The sequence below is a fragment of the Echinops telfairi genome, unplaced genomic scaffold (genome assembly GCF_000313985.2).
Source record: "Echinops telfairi isolate 266 unplaced genomic scaffold, ASM31398v2 ScPeMD7_7467;HRSCAF=8505_0, whole genome shotgun sequence".
Taxonomy (NCBI): Eukaryota; Metazoa; Chordata; class Mammalia; order Afrosoricida; family Tenrecidae; genus Echinops; species Echinops telfairi.
Genome location: NW_022111367.1, coordinates 8,230,370 through 8,245,362, shown reverse-complemented (window position 1 = coordinate 8,245,362; position 14,993 = coordinate 8,230,370). Strand labels below are relative to the sequence as shown.

Sequence of the window (14,993 nt, the reverse complement as noted above, 5' to 3'; positions counted from 1 at the left end):
CTCAACTGGGGCAGAGGGTGGCAAGTCTGGGCCCATCGTCTCGCTTCTGACAGACAGACAATGGCATCGGTGGTGCGATGTCACTCACAGGACTAGGTTACCACAAAGTCTCGTGGCTACGGACAAAAGTCAGAGGGTTAGGGAAGGAGGAGGGATGGATGGAAACAGACGCCCCAGGGAGGAAGTGGGGCAGGACAGACTTCCTCGTGGGGATTACAGTCAAGAGGGAAAACTGTGTCTGAATTGTTCAATGGGAAATTGGTCTCCTCTGTGAACCGTCACCCCGCTCACAACAAAAAGGGGGGAAGCGGTGCTGAGTGTGACATATCTTACTTCCTGGATGAGTTTGGAGGTCACTACGTTGAGCCCTGGTGGTGCAGTGGCTACACGTTGGGCTGCTAACTGCAAGGTCAGCTGTTCAAAACCACCAAGTGCTCCAAGGGAGAGAAACAGGACTCTCTACTCCCATCAAGAGTTAAAGCCTTGGAAACTCCCAGGGGCAGTTCAACCCTGTCCTATAGGTTCGCGATGGATCGGTGTGGACTCGATGGCAGTGAGCTTGATTTTTAATGCCGAGTGAGAAGAGTCAAACACAAATGCTCAATACCATTTTCTACAACGTCAAGAAGAGCTGCAGTGTGGAGTGCAGTGTTCTCTGGTGGTTCCTGGAGCTGGCGCCAGGGGGGCAGGGAGATCCCTACTGGAGAATAGACCCGTGTGGATTGCAGTCACACAATTATGAGGAACATCGGTACAACATGACCACGGCCAATGCCGACCTTGCGGCATGCAAGAATAGCAGACAACTTTGGTGAGTGCTGTAAGGTGCGCAATGTTTGCCAACAGTTATAACAAGCACAGACTATGTGAGTGGCACCCAGGGAGAGATGCTACATGGGTGTAGGAAGATGTCCGGGAATACATGCAGGTGCATGTCTGAAAATGCACTGCCACTGAGTGCACTCAGACCCCCAGCGGCCCTCTAACGCAGGGTACCCAACTGCCCCTCTGGTGTCTGCGGCTGTTACTCTTTACAAGAGTCAAAGGCCCGTCTTTCTCCTGAGGAGCAGGTGGTGGTTTCAAACAGCTGACCTTGTGGTCAGTAGCCCAGCTCAGAGCCCCGATGCCATTGGGTGGGCATGTGTACTCGTGTCTGTGTGTGCTGCCAGAGATCTCTAAAAGCTTGTGGGACATGTCCATTCTGCTACATTTCATTTCTGCATAAACTACCTGAAGTCCCTTTGTATATTTAGGAGCCCTGGTGGCATAATGGTTGTGTTGGGTGCTATCCGCAAGGTCGGCAGTTCAAAACCACCAGCTACTCCACCGAAAAGGACAGGACTTTCTATGGCCATGACGAGTTACAAGCCCCCCCCACCCCCACCCCACCCGCTTCGCCCAGACTTCTTGGCCATTTGTCTGCGGGAGGTTCTTGTCACTGTCTTGTCCTCGTCTCCAATCTCAAGCAGCCCTGGAAAGCCCATCTCCGTCCACGTCTGCCAGGCTGGTGTCCAGACTGGCAATGCCTGCTGGGAGCTCTACTGTCTGGAACAGTGTCCAGCCTGATGGCCGGTCACCGGGTGACAAGACCATTGGGGGAGGGGATGGTGCCATCAACATCTTCGGTGAGACGGGCGCTGGCAAGCATGTGCCCGGCCGTGTTTGTAGACCTGGAATCCACAGTCATGGATAAAGTTCACACCGGGACCAACTGCCAGCTTGTCTGCCCTGTGTAGCTCATCACTGGCAAGCAGGATGCCCGTGGAGGTCACTGACCTCATCCTGGACAGAATCCACAAGCTGGCCGCCCAGTGTAGAGGCCTCCTGGGTTGCTTGGTTGTCCACAGGTTCCGTGGGGGCACCAGTTCCGGGTTCACATCCCTGCTGACGGAACGCCTTTCCATTGATTATGGCAAGAAGTCCAAGCTGGACAACTCCAGCTTGTCCATCTTTCCTGGCCCCCAGGTGTCCACAGCTGTAGCTGAGCCCTACAGCTCCATCCTCACCACCCACCCCACCCTGTGAACTCGGATTGTGCCTTCAAGGTAGACAATGAGGCTGGCTATGACATCTGCCGCAGAAACCTCAATACGGCAACTATACCAACCCAATCTACACCAACCTTAACCGCCTGATGAGCCAGATCGTGTCCTCCATCATCGCGTCCCTTAAGTTTGATGGTGCCCTGAATGCAGATCTGACAGAATTCCAGACCAACCTGGTGCCTGACCCCCTCATCCACTTCCCTCTGGTCACATACGCCCCTGCCAACTGTGCTGAGGAAGCTTACCAGCATTCGGTAGCCACACCCACCCATACTTGCTTTGAGCCAGCTAACCAGACGGTGACATGGGACTCGCGCCACGGGGATTACAAGACTTGCTGCTTGTCGTGCCATGTGGTGGAGTTCCCCAAGATGTCAATGCTGCCACCGCCCCCATCAAGACCAGGCGCAGCATCCCATTTGTGGACTGGTGTCCCACTGGCTTCAAGGGTGGCATCAATTACCAGCCTCCCACTGTGGTCCCTGGTGGAGAGCTGGCCAAGGTGCAGCGAGCTGTGTGCATGCTGAGCAGGACCGCAGCCTTTGCTGAGGCCTGGGCCCTCCTAGACCACAAGTTTGACCTGATGTACGCCAAGCGTGCCTTTGTTCAGTGAGGGGATGGAGGAGGGAGAGTTCTCACAGTTCTCCCTCCTTTTAGATACTGAGAAAGGAAATGCTGTCTATTGACAGCGATGAGGGCATGGCAGCTTCCAGAAGGCCTGTGAGGAGTTGGAGCAGGTGGTGCAGACGGAGAGGACGAGGGTGAAGAGCATTCACCTGTCTGTTGCGTTGCACACTCCACTCTCTTGGGATTTTTATATCTGCTGTCCTGTGACCCTGTCAGTAAGTTTCCTTTTCAATGCCCCCCACTCCCCCCGACACACGCACACAGAGTTACAGTCATGAATTCACAGGGGCAGTTCGACCCTGTCCACAGGGTTGCTATGCATCAGCACTGGCTCGAGGATAGCGAGTTTGGCTCTTTGGTTTTGTATAGTTAGACATACGACAAGGCTGATAGCAGGTGCGATTCGAATACTTCCAAGACATACCCAAACAGCTCGTGGTACGGGCTTACTGGGCTTGTCTCGTGGGGCAGTTGGTTCACTCAGCACATCATAGCTCAGAGATACTGTTCTACACCCTAGTTCGCTGAGTAGCGTCTGGGGTCGCAAAGGCTTGGAAGTGGACCCTTAAGATGCCACTATTGGATGCCTCCTGCCTGGAGCAAAGGAGACTGAGGAAAGCAGAGACTCAGGGGAGGCTCACTGGTCCACATGATTAGCTGAGACCAGAAGAACTCAGATGGTGCCCGCTACACCCACTGACCCCCTGAGCAAGGGTCCCCAGGGAAGATTCTTGTGAGAATATGAGAAAAACGTAGCTCAAGTACATAAAAAAAGAAGACCAAGCCTACTGGAGTAGTAGAATCTAGAAGAACCCCCCGGGGCACCCTTTTAACTACTGCCCAAAGACACCCTTTTAACCTGGAACGGAGGCCAGGTCTTGCTGGCCCTTGGGGGCTGTGTTCTCTTGTATTTAGTCTTAGAACCCCTTGGAACGGTCTACCCTGCCCCATAGGGTCCGCATGAGTTGGAATTGACTCTGGCAGTGGGTTATGTGTGGTGCATTTGGTCAACATGGTCGGCTGCTAGCCCCCGAGTTGGGAGGTGTGGGCCCACCCGAAACAACTCAGCAGAAAGGCCTGGTGAGCGCCTTCTCAGAGATCCAACCCTCGGGAACACAGTTCTCCCGACACGTGGGCTGACCGACCATGAGCTGGAAGAGTCCGTCCAACAGCAACTGTGGTTTCACATGAGACTGGGTTTAGCTGGGAACTGACTGCGCACTGGGGGCCAGAAAGGGAATACGGTAACTGAGAGCAGTGTCATTTAAAGCTGCCCCCACCCCACCTCATCTACACACACCCCCTCACCCTGTCCGCACACACCACACACTACCCTGTCAGCACCACACAGGGCTGGAGAGTCCTGTTTCCTTCCCTCCACTGGTTTTGCAGGTGAGACCTTGTAGATCTTCACGTCAAAGCAAGACCCAGCTGCTTGCTGTGCCAGAGCGGCCTGCTTGGAGCTGACTGCTCCATGTTCATCAAGCGAGGCCAAGGCCACTTGATCCGTGGCTACGGGCGTCCTGGTGGCATAGTGGCTACACGTTGCGCTGCAATCCACAAGTTCAGTGGTTTGAAACCACTTAGCTGCTCCTCGGGAGAAAGGTGGGGCTTTCTGATCCCAGAAACAGCTACAATCCGGGGAACTCACAGGGATAGCTCCACCCGGTCCGAAAGGGTCGCTGTGAGTACATCGGCACTGATTCGGCGCAGAGAGTGTGGTTTGCTTTTGAAGCCCTGATGGCACCAGTGACACAGTCGGTTGCTAATACAGAAGTTGGTGGCTCAGATCCACCCATCATCGCCGTGGGAGGAGGACCCAGAGACCCGACTTGGTACACACTGCAGCCAAGTAAACCTCCGGGGCAGGTCTGCTGGGTCCCATGGGGACCAACCGGATGGCGCCACCACAGCTGCTATCTGGAGCTTGACGAACGGACCCTGACACACTCCACTGCGCAAGCCAACTGACACTCCCCAGAGAAAGGCCTGTAGTCCAAAGGATTGGTTTGCCATACTTTATCAAGGATCGTCTGGACGGGGTAGGCAAGGGGCGACCCAGGCACGCCCTCCAGCTTCCATGATTGACTAGCATCTTCTCCCCCCTCGCAGACCACAGCCCCACCCAGGAGAAAATCCGGGTCAGCTGCTGGTCGCTGCGCTGGGAGGAGGAGATGGCCGAGCCAAGCTCCATTTAGTGCATGTCTTTTCTTCCTGTGCCAAGTATTTACTAAAGGGAAGCCAACCTACTGATGCCCAAGCCCATCTCCAGCGGCATGCTTCCTCCATCTGCTGGCTGTTGGGGCCAGATCTGTTTCTCTGAGGCTTCAGCAACACCTTGAAGGAGCCCCTGTGACACAGTGGCTGCGACTCGACTGCTAACTGCAAGGTTGGTGGTTCGAGCCCACCAGGGGCCCTGTGGGAGAAAGGCTACATAAAGATGAGTGTGTTGGCTTCTGATGGGAGAACCCCTACCCTGTCCTGTACGGTTTCCTTGCAGTGGGATCACCCTGGTGACAACCTCGAGCCATCTTCCTGAGCATCCGAACTTTCCTTTTTGAAAGGGATCCGGGTCGGGACCACCGGTCCCGCGGCAGCGAGGTGCAGGGTGTGAGTGCCGTGTGATGGGGTACCAATACCTCGGCTACCCTCTACTTCCCCCCGCCCACCTACAGTGGCACAGCAAGTCCCAGTGGAACTTGCTTCCAAACACGTGACACACAAGGGGGTTTCAAGAAAGTGCCCAGAAACTGGAGTGAAAAGATCATGGAGTTTGGCCACGGAGTTGAAGTCCCCACGTCCGCCGAGTCCACAGGACCGGGGACCACCCGCAGCGCACCGCTGCCTCACACAGAAATGTCTTCATGTTCCCCGGCCCCTACAGGCGCGCGCCTCCACGTCTCAGATCCAGAGCGGCTGCCTTATTGTGCACATTTCAAAGGTCATCTTGGTATCAAGAACATGAAAAAATGATCCGATGTCATCCGCAGCATCCTGCAGATGGGCCCCCCACAAGAAAAGGGTCCTTGTGTGGCTGGCCAGCCACACAGTTGCCGTCTGTGTAATTGCTGCCCGGACACAAAGATGAAAATGCTTCAGACAATTTCCTGTGGGAAAGCCACGCAAGTCAGGAAGGACCCTGACCCCTTGCCCCGGCGCCGAGTTAATTTACTCCCGGGAGCAAAACACACATGACCTCGGCAAAGCACTGAACACACGCATGCACTCACGCACGCCGATTCTCAGCCTTTTCAGCAGCAGAAGTATGGGATCCCCCACAAGGTGAATCAGGAGCAGCTCGAAGGGGGGTGGGGGGAGCATGAACCACTGCTGTTCCTCAGTGTGCGGGTGTGTGTGGGGGGCACAGAGGGCACTGATGGGAGGCAGGCCCTGTGGCAGAGCCATGCCCTTCAGAGGCAGCAGGAGCCCTTGCCCCTATGGGTTTGGGCTTAGTGGGCTAAGCTCCCCAGCCTCTTGGGAGTAGAAAGAGGAGGCTGTCTGCTCTGGTCAAGACGTGCAGTCTTGGAAGCCCTAAGCAGGTGGCAGTGAGTTGGCATGGATCTGGTGGCAATGGGTAACAGACGACACATGGCTCTTCCATGAGCCACTAGATAGAGATTGGTATCAGACGCCTTTTGGCTAACTTCTCTGACAACAGGCAGGTAACTCACACTTCCTGCTCAGCTCCACTGGCTCAGGGCCGTCCAGTCAACGCGGACTCACAGCGATACCCCGTTCCCCCCACCCCCATGGGTTGCCAAGCCCAGCCTTTCTCCCTCAGAGCTGCTGGTGGCTGCGAACTGCTGACCGTGTGTACTGCAGCCCAACTCAACCACTGCACCACAGGGCTCCTTCAAGCCACGTGAGCGTACATCAATGACAGGCTTAGGCTGCTTGGAAGTATAACTTCTCTTCTAAGGCTTAATAACAGGTCTGGTTTAAGAGGAGGGAGGGAAGGGAAGGGCAGACAGCACCCAGATGACGGCCAAAGCCACTCTCTGAAGGGCACGTGTTAAAATGCAGCAGACGAGAAAGCCCGTTTCCAGTCCGCAGCGACCCAGAGAGCAAGTGCTCTCAGCAAACACTCCCCCACAGTTGAGGCAATTGGAAAAAAGTCACCTTCCTTTTTCTAAGGAAAGCAGCTTGCTGCTCTCAAAGCTCAGGACCTTTTGTCGGCAGGAATCAGCCTGAAAACCCAAGGGGGGAAAATGAGTTTCTGACAAGCTTCAGAACATGTAGTGGTTTCTTTCATTCTTGCTTTCAAAGGGAAAAATCAGCCACCGCCACCGTCCCTGTAACCCTGGCTGGACAATGGGAAGCCTTGGCAGGGCAGAGGAGCGTGAATGGCAAGGTCACCGTGTCCTTGAAGGAGCTTTCGTGCCTTCAAGATCCTCCTTAGCCCCTAGACAACAGGAGAGTCCCCCTTGTGTCTCCGTAAAGCACAGCTTGGCCTTTCCAACCTCCACTTTGAATTCCACCAGGCTGTTTTTCTGAGAAGACCACATGGCCTTGTCTTGGCTCTAATGCATTCCGCTGCCCTGTGTTCTGAAGGGTTGGCGGTAAAGACTTCCTGGGCTTGCTTTGTCTTTTAAACCAGTGCAAACCTTTCTCAAGCAGAAGCTTTAACACAAGAGAAGCACAGCGGAACAGGCTGGGAGCAGAGGGCTCAAAGCACCAGCTTCTTGTGTTCTGAAAACAATGACTTCTAACATTCCTGGGATCTCAGAAAATGGACAGTGAAGGGCACGGTGGCTGGGGTGCTGTGTCCCCGGTAGTGTCTGGAACAGCCCCACCAGGGCTCCCATGCATAGCTATTATCATTTTAATATGACTTAAAGGCCACCTCCTCTGGTACACCAGGCACTCACTCACTGCCAAGGAGCTGATGCCTACTCATAGCAACCCTATGGGACAGGGTAGAACCTGCCCCGTGGGTTTCTGGGACTGTAACTCTTTATGAGCATAGAACCATGGACCTTTCAGTTAACGCGCCGATTGGCAACCTACCCTGCCACCAGAGCTCTCGCGAGCCAGTGGGGTGATTTTCCTTCATGTCTACTGTATGCATGGAAGCGCTCACCAGATGAGGGGGTAGTTTTTGCTGCAGGAATGTTTTATGGACAATTTCTATTGCTTTAGGTTTATGTCAATGACTCTTGTTGCTTCTATTTGGTTTTTTTCCTTGAGTCATCTAGTGAGGTTTTTTAAAAATATATATATCGTTTTATTGGGGCTCTTATAATAATCCATACATCAATTGTATCAAGCACATTTGCACATATGTTGCCATCATCATTTTCAAAACATTTTCTTTCTACTTGAACCTTTGGTATCAGCTCCTCTTTTTCCCCTTTCTCCCCTCCCCTCCTTATGAACCCTTGATAAATGTCAGATTATCATTTTCTTATCTTACACCATTCACTGCCTCCTTTCACCCATGTTTCTGCTGTCCGTCCCCCTCTAGGGGGGAAGAGAGGGGTAGGATGGGGCATAATAAATACATCAGCCATTGGGATCGGCTCCCCTTTTCTCCCTCTCCGGGGAGTTTCTGTTGTCGTTGTATCTTTTAGATCTAAAATTTCCACCTGGTTCTTTATTGAGACTTTGTTTTCCCATGATTCTAAAAGTTCACTCATTTCTCTGAGCATGTATTACGGCTGCTCTTTCAATTATCTGTTTGAGAAGTCCAATATCCACATCATCTTTGCCTGAGCATCCTCGGATTGCCCCTTCCTATGCCATAAGATTTTCCTGGAATAAGTATGGATCAGATTCTGGACACTGTGAACATCAGATGACTGAGCAAAATGTGGATTTTTTTTTTTCCTTTAGCAGACAACAGAGTTGATTTGATTCAGGTGGCCATGTTCCAATCAGTTTTGGGTTGTTGTGTTATGTGAAGATTAATTTCCAAACTCCACTGCAGAGGGCCAAGGAGTAGGAAAATGGGGATGCATGATCCCAAGCAGGTTCTCATCAATGTTAATATTGTGGCCGAAATGCAAGTAAAACAAACAAAACACATTTCATTATCGTTCCGGTAAAAGTTTCTAGAGCATGTTTCCATTCAATGATTTATATGCATTGTTTTGAGACGTTAGTTTCGATCCACTCAGTGCCACAGGGCTCTGCCTGCTTCCTCCCTGGGCTGTTCCTACTTCTCCTTCTATCCTGCCGTCCTGCCTTCTGAACTCAGTGCTGGGGCCTCTTCTGGGAACGACACTCCTGGGTGTGACCACCTTCACCGCCACCCACTGCCACGGAGACAATTCAGTATCACAGTGATCCTGAAGGACAGAGTGGAACGGCTTCCTGAGACTGTAACGCTTTATGGCAGCTGATCGCCTCATTTTGCTCCCATGGAGTCAGCGTTGGGCTTGAACTACCAACCTTGTCATTAGCAGATCGTATGGCATCGGAAGATCAACAGCTGGGGATCTAGGCTATGAATTCTGTGCACAGAGACTGAATAGCTTTCTTCACATTTTAAAAAGAACCAGAGGAGCTTTGTCCCTGTTTCAAACAGCGAGTTGGTAATGACCCATCTCGTAGGTGGCAGGTGACACCCGGTCACTTCTCCGAACAGCAGAGTTTTCAGTGTAGCTGAACAGATGAGCTTTCTGTGTCGCACGCGCTCATACCTGTGTTCTGCAGCAAAGACTTGTGACGAGGCAGCCCGGTCTCACTCCCGTCTCCACAGGCCTGGCTGTGTCGGGCAGACCCGACACTGTCGGAGCCTTCCTGCCTTCCACGGACACCCACACTGGCCCTGCCTTTGCGCCGACACGCCAGGACACAGCTACTCACTCTGTAGACCCATCTGCTGTTTGGGCAAAGGATGATCTGGTGTGTGTGTGTGTGGGGGGGGGTTGTTCAGTCCCAGGTCTTGAGGTCTCCTACCTGACTACAAAATTGGGTCCTTTGTTCTTTATGATTTTGTTCTTCATTTTGCTCCCACTTTGTTCAGGACCTTCTCCTGTGATTCCCTCAGAGCCATCGGCAGGGCAGCGGGCCCACCTGGTTCTGCTCGTCTCAGGTGGTCCCTTCGTCAGTTCTCTGGACTCATTGTGCCTTTAGGGCTTTATTTCTTCACTCGTTTTTGCTCCAAGGTGATTATTTTCAAGTCATGGCAACATGGTATTTGCCAAGGGGACTTTCCCACACGCCCTGTGGGACAGTACAGAATTCCATACCTCTGATGAGATTCTCCAGATTTGGAGAGAGAAGGGCGAGGAAGTAAAGAGAGGACTTACATTCACTGAGTGGGGCACAGGGCCGGGGAGTTAAAATGCTGATGGAGACACCTCACCTCTCACAGGGCAAGGGGTCCTGTCTCCGCTTGACAACAAAGCCACTTATATTAACCAGTCACACAGTGGTAAATGGGGATGGAACTGAGAGGTGCACTGAGCTCTGATTCCAACGCCCATTTCCCTTTCCTTCACAACAAGGCCGAAACGGACGGTCTCGGCAGCGGGGAACTTTTTGTTTTCTGCAAGGGTTCTTTGGGTATTAATACCATCATTGGCTGGGCCATGCAAAATTAACACCTTAAACATTAGCCCGCTGCATTTGGTCATTTAATTAGCTCAGCGCTGAATGTGATGGCTGAGATGGTTTCTCTTTGGTGAAGTGTGTGATGCTAACTGGTATTGATGATTCCCCAGGCCTGAGGGGGCCCGTGGGCCAGATTTTCCCCACCTAAACACACTGGTCACAACTCGAGGTTCCAAAGTGCAGGGGTGGCTCCTTCCACCAAACACCTGGCGGGCACAGGAGAGAGCCACCTCCTTGGTCCCAACGCTCCTGTCTGGTGGCCGCTGCGAGTTTTGCTTGGAATGGCAGGAACAGAGTGGTACCCTTTCAGATAGAGCTGCGAACAAATAGCCAAGAGGGCGGTTCTTGGAGTTCTTTTGCTCTAAATGCTAGATCCAAACCCGCTCGAACTACTGCACGGTGGCAACCAGACTCCGTGTGAAATCCAGTTCTTCCATTAGCTACCTGTGGGACTCTTTCCAAGTGATTTAACATCTAGTGGGTTACACAGTGTGCTGTGAACCGCAAGGTCAGAGGCTTGAAACCACCGGCCACTCCCTGGGAGAAAGCCGAGGCTTCCTGCTCTGGGAAAGATTTCCCCAAGGGCAGCTCTCCCCTGCGCTAGAGGGTCACTCCGAGTTAGGCTCACCCCCATGGCGGCGAGTTTGAAGCCTCGTTTCTGACCTGTGTGGTGGAGAAAATCATACTAAGAACAGGTCTACCCGACAGGGCTCTTACAAGGATTTCATGACAACACTTGATAGTGTTTAACAAAGTCTTAAATGTAGGAAGCATTTCCATTCCTGTCAGCAAAAACTACCACAACAGAAACATCAAAGCAATCTCGGGCCTACCAAAATCGAATGGCAAAGTGAAAAAAAAAGTACTCCTTCACGGTAACACTGGGGAAGGAGCCACGGGCCGGGCAATAGTGCAAGGTGCACTCGGTTCTACAGAGAGACTGTAGTCAGCGGTGGTCTCCCACTCGGGGCCACCACAGGTGTGTGCCCACCTACACTTCTGATTCCTCCAGAGGCAAACACTAGCACTGCTCAAAAATTTCCCAGACATGACAGAGAAGCAAAAAACACTGACATGAAATCACATTCCTTTAATAATAGTCCCCAAAGTTGCCTAAGACCTCACGTCACCGAACCAAAAATCAAACCCACTGGCATCACTCTGACTCCAAGTGGCCCCATCTCAGGGTTTCTGAGGTTAGGTATCGTTATTGGAGCAGACTCATCCTTCTCGCAGGGGGCGGCTAGTGGGTTTGAACAGTAGTCTGCCAGTGCCACCAGGCCTCCCCCGATATCACCTACTAATCTAAGGAAGAGAGCTAGCTGATTATATTTAGGGAACAATGTCAAATTAGCCCGTGCGGCTATACCTTGCTGTTATTCCAGCAGAAGTCAGTGCATGGGGTTGTCGATCTAAACGCCTTGGAAGAAATGCACCAGACAGACGCAGAAGAGGCCAAGCCAGAGAATCACACCAAAAGTCTGAGAGACAGTCAAATCAGGTCTAAAGAAGAAGCCTTCCAAAAGTCTAACTGCCACTTCGTGGGTTCCAATCCAGCTCCACCACCTTGGGCAGGCGAATCCATCTCCTCAGAGCTCAGTCCCTTATCTCCCTCAGCCCTGGGAGAGCTGGGCGGGTTTAATGAGTTAATTTGCATAACTTGCTTTAAGACACTGTTTGGCTAGTACAGTAACCTAAGAAAAGTGGAACCTGTGTGAGGTAGAAGCTTGTCAGAGATAAAAAGCTCTTAATATTTTCTCGTGACTCAGAGTGATAGAAAAGTGCTAAGACTGCAGCCTGTCAAAGGGGGAAACACGTGGAAGACCCAGCAAGGTAGGGCAGGCGCGCCTCAAACCGGCTCTCACAGGTGCCAGCGCATTCCTCCTGCTGGCACACGGTAAGGCTCCGAGGACAAGGGGGACGAAAGGGCCCATTCCCATAGGAATCGTTTCTGAAGTCTCTATGCCAAGTCTGGTTGTTTCTGGAGGGCAAGTGGTTATGTGACTACTAAGCAAAAGATTCACAGAGGCGCCTGAGAAGAAAGGCCAGGTGACCTGCCTTGGAGGGCCACACAGCCTTGAGAAGCCTTCAGAAGCCAATCCGCTCTGCACAGGTGGGGTTGCCACGAGGCAGACTCGACTTGATGCCCTAGGTCTGGTTTTAGTCTCCTCGGGCCATTTCACTGTGAAATCTCTTCGTGGATTAACCAAGCACCTCCTCTGGTCTCTCAGGATGGAGATCAAACAGTCACACTTTGGTAGCGCAGGGTCACCACAGGGCCATGGTTGACCAGAGGCGATGAGCGTCCCCTGACTTCCTAGATGAGGGTACACAGCTCAGAGGGTGCTCAGAGCCAAAGGGAGTATCCCTGTCAGCAGAGCTGGCCTCACCAAGAATCGAAGGGGAGGGGGGAGTCTGAAGACAGGGCTCAACGTGTCCAGCCTTGTGCCCAGGGCAACAGACCCTGCCATTTTCCTCTCTCCTATATGGGACACGTTGGGAGCCCTGGTGACATCGTGGTTACACGTTGGACTAAGAGCTGCAAGGACAGCAGTTCAAAAGCACCAGAAGCTTTCTACTCCTGTATAAACTAGTCTCGGAAACTCACAGGGGCAGTTCCACCTTGTCCAATAGAGTTGCTATGAGTCAGCATTGATCGATGGCAGTGAATCTGAATTTGAAAGGACATGGTAGAATTACCCTGTGCGTGTCTGAGACTGCAACTCTTCATATGGAGTTGCTGGTGGAGCAGTTGCTCTATGGAGCAGCTGGTGGTTTTGAACTGCTGACCTTGAGGTTAGCAACCCAAGACTTAACCATTATGCCACCAGGCCAGTGGAACATTCTTTACGCTTCATCCTCGAAGAAGACAGTGCTTATTTTGTAAACACTTTGAGCACTGATCATGATATTCCTTACATGTTCTTTAGAATCGTATCCAATACACCTTTCTTCTGTCACGTAAGTCACCATTGTAAGTCACACCTGTCCAGTGAGTCCCAGAAACCTGGCCAGTGCTACCAGAATAAGCCAAACCCTTAGTTTTAGTTAATTCAAATTCATTTACATTTAAATTGGCCACCAGCTACCATGCTGAACCACACCCTGGTTATTCTTCTCTGGCTGTCATAAATGGCCTCAAAATCTTTGAGAGGAACATAGGCTACCAGGATTAAGATCACAATGTGAATGAACCTTAACAGAGAGAGGTCACTTGCAAAACAATGACATTTTAAAAAGGTACCCATTCCACCGAGTTCAGGGTGGGGTCAGTGGCAAGGGAATGCCTCCCACCCTGAAAGCACCTAAGAGAGTTAGGCGGGAGTCGGAAGAAAGTTCGAGGTCCAAAGGACTTAGAGACCCCAGGCCGTGGGAATCCAGAGACATGAGATGGGTGGCCGAGCGGAGGTTTGCGGTTGAAAGCAGCCTCCCAGGTGGGAAAATCAATGGGATTTCAAGTTTGTGCCAAGTTCAGCACAAAAGCCAGGATTCCGGTCCTGCAGCCATGTCTCTGACCTGCTCAGGAACCTGACCACCAGCAAGCGGGGCCGGTCATGCCCGTGAGGGCTGGGGACACAAGGATGTTCTGAGGCAGATCTTACTGTAAAGGAAACAAACGCTGGCCGTGACCCGATCGTAAGTACACTGAGGGCAGCTGGAAGGCCCCACGCAGGGGCATGCCTGGTAGGATGGCTGAACCAAGTGAGGTGGGACGCCAATGTCTGCTCCTTTCACAAGCCGGGAGCTCCCTGCCCCGCACCTGTGTACACATCTTGACAAGATCTAAGTTAAACTTGGGCAGGAGTTCACAGACATCCGTGCTGGGGGACCAAAACGCAAGCTCTGTACAGTGTCTACATGGACAGTGCAGCCCTCCTTCCACAGTGGACACACCACCAGGAGTCCTTGGCAACCTTTCCAAAGCATTGTGTGAGTCCCAGGGAAGAGTAAAAGGAGGGTGTGTAGTTTGGGGGCTGGGGTGTGCTCAGATCTGGCTCCAACATTTGCACCAGCCGCAAGGGGACAGGTGCCTCTTATGAGAATATGGCAAGAGAAAGTGCAGATCCTACTGATGTGAGGTTGAGGTAAGACTGGTCACTGAGCTCAGGGCACCCCTGAGCTCCCCCAAACCCAACCCATTGCTACGGAGCCAATTCCAACTCATAGTGACTCTTTGAAACAGAACAGAACTGTCCCCCAGAGACTTCCCCAGCCTTAGTTTTCGTCGAGGAGGGCCCTGGTTACGTGTTGGGCTGTGATCTGTAAGGTCTGAAGTTGGAGACCACCAGCTGCTCCGTGGGAGAAAGACGAGGCTTTCTACTCCCGTAAAGAGTTACCGGGCCTCGGAAACCCTGTCCTAGGGTCACGATGAGTCGTCACTGACTTTAGGGAAGCAGACGCAACCTGCTTTGAAGTAAAGCGTGTTTACTGAGGAGGCTGGAGCGTTTGCATAGGGGCAGGTGTGTTTACACCCGGGCTACGGGGCTTCATTCTAACTACTTAGCAAAACTGCATGATTTCTTTGCCCTGTAACTTCCCGCTGCTGACAGACAGGTGCCCTCTTCAGCCCAGCCCTGAGGGACAGAACTGGCCAGTGTGCGCTCAACACCTGCCGAGCGTTCCAGGGCCGACCTGTGGGCTCTTGATAGATGCCCATGGGTGCGAGTGGCTTCTCCGGAATGCAGGTGAACACCTACTCAGCAAAAATGCCCTACTTCTTTCCTCCCCGCTCCCACTACCATGACTCGAATTCTATCTTGCAAG

The 14,993-nt window shown here is 52.4% G+C and overlaps 1 protein-coding gene and 1 pseudogene across 1 annotated transcript in view; one reads left to right on the top strand and one right to left on the bottom strand.

Moving 5' to 3' along the window:
• Window positions 1-14,993, bottom strand: part of FARP1 (FERM, ARH/RhoGEF and pleckstrin domain protein 1) — a 306,860-nt gene that overhangs the window by 24,728 nt on the left and 267,139 nt on the right. The window lies entirely within an intron of this gene.
• On the top strand, window positions 1,354-2,731 carry LOC105978775 (annotated as a pseudogene).